This window comes from Nasonia vitripennis, chromosome 3, assembly GCF_009193385.2.
Source record: "Nasonia vitripennis strain AsymCx chromosome 3, Nvit_psr_1.1, whole genome shotgun sequence".
Taxonomy (NCBI): domain Eukaryota; kingdom Metazoa; phylum Arthropoda; class Insecta; order Hymenoptera; family Pteromalidae; genus Nasonia; species Nasonia vitripennis.
This window is the reverse complement of record NC_045759.1, coordinates 18,293,348-18,298,942: the sequence shown is the minus strand read 5'-3', so window position 1 is coordinate 18,298,942 and position 5,595 is coordinate 18,293,348.

Sequence of the window (5,595 nt, the reverse complement as noted above, 5' to 3'; positions counted from 1 at the left end):
CTTAAGTAATTAAAAAGTTTCGTAAGTAAATGAGTAAGGAATTTTTATTGTTATTATACAGAGTAATCCTTCTTTTCTTGTTCATTATTTACCTCCACGTCAAATTAAAATGCACTCAAAAAGGGAGAAAAATAACTCCATGATAAAATCCTCATGCTCACCTGTTTCATGACGTCAAATTAAAATGCACTCAAAAAGGGAGAAAAATAACTCCATGATAAAATCCTCATGCTCACCTGTTTCATGACTCATTTAAACAAATTAATTCGATTTACATTCCATTAAAAAAGAAATGCATGCATTTGGGATTTTCCCCTATACTTTGCAAATTGCGCAAATCACTGTGACGAAAAATTTAACTAATATTAGATCAGCATGATCTGAGCATCGAGTTTTCGGTTGCCAATTCTGGATCCTTATCTTATCAGTCGGAATTTCCGTCGTGGCAATTTTTTTATCGACGCGCGCGGCACGCGCAAGTTTACAACTCGCAACCATACATGCAAGCACCGGTGTATCAGTCTCTCCCGCTCAAGGCTACCGCGTCATTAAGAAGAACATCAGCAAGACTAGAGTAAAAAAAAGTGTCGCGATCAAAGCGTCGAATAATCTCGTAATCTATTTTCCTGGCAAAACTGTTATTCATACGAGCGCGCGCGCGCAAGCTCTGGGCGAGTCGAGCGAACAAACACGTAAAATCCGATATGCGAGAGCACAGTAGAGCATATAGGCGGTGGCGATGCGGATTCCGAGAGCGGAGCGACTCGAAATTGCCCGGGCTATGCATATATAAAAGCTTCTCTCTTCCCCTCTCCCTCACTCTCTGAGCTATCGGAGCAAAAGAGATGGGGCGAAATATACGTATGCCCGTGCTGTCCCTCGCAAAATGATTTTGAAAATGCGCAGAATCAGTCCGGAGCTTTTGCAGCGCTCACGTCATTACGCGAACGCGCAGGCGTTCTCGTTTTAATAATCAGGCGTGTCATGGGCGTCATTTCCGGCGCCGGACATTTTTCCAGGCGCCATGATGATTTTCATCGAATATGTACGTGCGAAAATAGCAGAACAGCTCGTTTTACGCGGAATTAGAAAGCACTATCGCGAGATTTCGCATAACGAATGCGATGCTATTTCGACGAGGCTAATCAGCCGTTAATTTTTTCGTACGTATAAGAGAGAACGAAAATAAGACGCGCTGTTGCAAAAAAATGTATAGTGTATGTGTACTTATATCGGCACTTAGCGCGCTCGCTTCTGTATGAGACGATCGATGCGCCGTTAAAATTTTTAAAAAGGTCTTACCGAGTACGAATTTAGCTCGACGCTGGATCGCGGAATTTTTAGACTAAATTTAAAAATCCTCCGAGAGAGACAGAGCTCTCTCTCTCTCTCTCTCTCTCTCTCTATACTTCACGTTTATTAATGAATAATCGAGGAGCTCCTGCATTGTTTAAAAACCCTCGAGCGAGCAAAAACTTCGCGAAATGGAGACAGAAATATAGCTCTATAATTGCAGGCGAGAGAAAAAACTGTACTTATAAGCCGATGAAAAAGGCACACGCATCATTGTATAAAAGCTTGCGAAATCAGCCGCGGATCATGAAAATCAAACGCGCGGAAGTCTTCCGCTCGCGCGTCCGAGCGCGAGTAACAGGTAAGGCTGTTCGATTCACGAGCAAAGCATACAGGTGGTCTAGTAGCCTTCACTGCAGCCGCTGCTGCACGTACACATAGGTGTCGCAGCGTGCCGGAGAACGCGCGTGTGTGTATGTGTACACTTACACACGTATTTACAAGCGCGCGTGAGAGAGTAGAGGAAGAAATTCCCCGCGATCGTAAGAGAGCCGTTCTCTATACGTCGTTTTCGCTTCGTCTCTGTTGTTTTTGTCGAATGTGTAAGCCATAAGAATCGAGTGCAGGCGTTAAAGAGAATCGTGGAACGGGGGAAAAGCGAGAGAGAGAGAGAGAGAGAGAGAGAGAGAGAGAGAGAGAGAGAGGGGTGAAAAAAAGCGGAGGAGTAAATTGGGGTGCGGTCGCGGGGAGCAAAAGGTAATAAAATAATGCGCTGAATTGACGCGCTGAAAATATTTTTTGTCGGCTTTTATAGGTTTTTCCTCGCGTGCGGCAGCTATTTGATCCGAAAGTTAACCAATATCGCCTGATACGTGATACACTCGAATTCGTATTACACGCGCGCGAAAATAACTTTACGTTCCGCTTTTTTTTTTGTTTCATATCTTTTTTTAATCGCTGGATACGCTGCAGTTGCAACACCGGCTCGAATATGCGCTTTTATTTTTCGCGCTGGCAGCACTCGCGGCGATACTACTGTTATCGGATACGATTGCATCGTATTATTGCGATTATGATTACCTAACTTTTAACTCTGTTCTCGAACGTATGATTTCGTTTTCTCGTAAGAAATTTAAAGCCTGCGGAAAAAGATCTATTTTGATTTCGAAAAGCTCTAAATTCACGGTAATCAGCGCTGACACGTCGCTTGAGAATTAAATCCGCTAAATTGTCTCTATAAACGTTACCTCTTCCCTCTCTCGCACGTCGATCGATGGCAACAGTTTTCTAGGTCTCACTCTCGTCAACTATGAATACAACAAAGCTCTCCACTTGGCGAAAATTAGAGCATCAAGCTTCTATATCGGTCGGATTTTATTTAATCTGCCCCGATTGTGAATTATAACTACCTGTCCGCGCGAGCTTGCGTATCGATCTCCAGGTCCGCGCGAAGGAAAACTGAGAAGACGCAATTCCGCGAGAATCCAGGCCAAAATTCGCGACCTCGATCGTACCGAGGATAGCTATGATTTAATTAGACGCCCCACTGCAGTATTGAATCGAACACACATCGGCGTGCATGGATTTTCGATACGCGCGAGCGCGTACGCGGTCGAATGGGATTTAGAAGTGACCCTTGGAATAATTCATCGCGGCACCTGCTACAGCAGCTCGCGCGAGTGTGACTTTCGGCGGGGAGTCAGCTCGGGTTAAACAAATACGCGCGCGCGTCAATATGGGATTTTAAAAATCGCGCCGCACTGGCCGTATAACGCGAGCCGACGTTTTCACCGTTGACGCGATAAAGGCAATATTTTCATGGAGATCCGCTCGTAAAGGCTGTGCACGAGCAGCAGCAGCAGCGGCGGCGGAGCGACGTTAAAACGGGCGCCGATAGCGCTTTAGCGTTTGATAATGAAACGCGGCGCCAACAATAAAAAGGTTTATGCGAACATTCGGTATCGGTTAATGTTACAGAATATAACCAATAGTGTATATACGTGTATAGTTCGGCCGTCTCTCTCGTACTCTCTCTCTCGCCAAGAGCCCAGCCCTTGTACACCCCCTCTTTCTCTCTCTTGCCATCCCTCGAGTTTTAACTTTCCTCTCTCTCTCGCTCCCTCGTTCGCTTCTCTCACGGATTCGGCGAGTTTTTCGCCTCTTTTTCGCTCTCTCTCTCTCTCTCTCTCTCTCTCTCTCTCTCTCTCTCTCTCTCTCTCTCGCTCGCTCCCTCGACGCGCGCGAGAGCTACTATCCCGCCCTTCTCGCTCTCTTTTCCCCGCTCGCTCCGCATCTACAATGCGATGGTATTGATTTAAAAGTACATTCGTGTTTTCATAATGCTGTATCTGCTGTACGTAGGCAACGACTCTCCCGTCGCCGCGCGCGCACCTCCTCGTCGCGCGACCCTATACTCTCTCTCTCTCTCTCTCTCTCTCTCTCTCTCTTTCTCTCTCTCTCTCTCTCTCTCTCTCTCTCTCTCACTCGTTCTATCCTTTCTACTACACACTATAGCTAGCTTCAGAGCTAGAGCGAGAGCGCACAATTAAATTCGCGCGCTAATCGGCAGGTTTGATACTTCAATTTCATTGTTAAAAATAATTGGAGGCAGACGCTCGAGCGAATGACACGCGTCACGAATACATGTATACGCGATCGGGGAGAGCGAGAGAGAAAAAAAAGCTCGTGTCGTTTGCGCGATCGGTGGGAAAACGTATACACGCGCGGGGGTGATGTTCGCGCGACGATCTGCGGAGGGAAGAAAAGCTGCTGCTGCTGCTGAAGAAGAAGAAGCGACCGAGAGGAATTTATTCCTGTGTGTGGGGGTCTTATTATATAGGCTTCTCTTAATTAGAGCCTCGAGTCTTGCCGAGGAAATGTCGCGCGGTTTTTTAATGTAAGCGATCGCGCCGCTGGCTATGTGTTACATACGCGTCGTTCTATAGTGCGTAGTGTGTGATTATACCATTTTTTTTCAACGCCACACATACAGCGTTTTACTGAACTAACTTTTTTTAAGCCGCTTTGTGTGCTTTCCGCGAACGAGCGCGGTTTTTATATTTATTCGCGGAACGCGCGCATGCTGTCGGTGCCGATTTCCCAACAAAAAGTAGGTATGGATCTCAATTTGCTAAATCCTCGTCAGCCCCGTATAGAGACTTAATTTCGACGAGAGAGGGGGAGGGGGATGATGATCGCGTCATTTCGATCGTCGTCGCGAAATTACAGGTAGGTACACGCAAGCCCCGTGAGAAGTGGATGAGAAAATCGGCGCGACGTGCCGCTGCTTCGCCTAAGACTTTCGGTTTCGGCTCTTTCTCTCTCACGTATATAATGACGCTACGTACCTCTACGAGAGAAACCGGCCGCCGCTGCACCTGCGCCCGTTTTTGCGATCGGCTTTAATAAACAGTCATTACACTGTCTTGTCTCTCTCTCACTCTCTCCCTTCCTCGAGTTCTCCTTCTACACACACGCGTGTACCTTCTCTTCGCGCGACTCGTCGTAATTAGACCGCTGCGGCGTATGCGTATACGACAAATATTATTGACACGCGATCTACCGATTTATTTCGGGGGACCTTTTTCAATTTCGCAGGCATTAAACGAGCCTCGTGTAATTTTTCGCTGCGCTGAATTTACGACTTATGCAAACGTAATTTATGCCAGGAAATTGATTATAAAACACAGAATTGATAAGATGTTATGTGCCGTGTAACGTATGGCTTCCGCGCGAAAAAAAATAGCGTCGTCGTTATGCGGTATTCGGGCACTAAGTAATTATGGATAATAACTCGTCGCAACGTTCTGCACTCGCGGCCTGTAGATAATTCGGTGTCAATTAAAAATTTTTTTAAATTTTCGTGTTTCGTTCAATTATCCCAAGTGGATGATTATCCGTTGTCATTGTTGCGCTTTTTTAAGCTTTCTATTATAAAAGCCTGCGCAAGCCGGCACAGAGATTGTGCAAGCAGGTCGTGTAAATTTAAAAGGTTAAGAATATACAAGTTGTTTTTAGTACATGCCAGGCATGTACTTACCATCGACTCATGCGGTCTCTTCTCTTCCACTGCAATTGCGATATTTCATTACAGGTATACCTATATAAGTGTTCCCGTGCAGGCGTAATGCGGCCGATCGAATCCAAACCTAAATTTACAATAATTCTGGTGATTTCGAAATTCAGATGATCCAGTCTTATTCCGTTAAATATATTGATTCCAAATCCGTCCGTCACACGAGTCAAACCGAGGACTTTAATTTGCAAGATGAATTTTTGATCGTCCACTGTGTCAGAATCGTA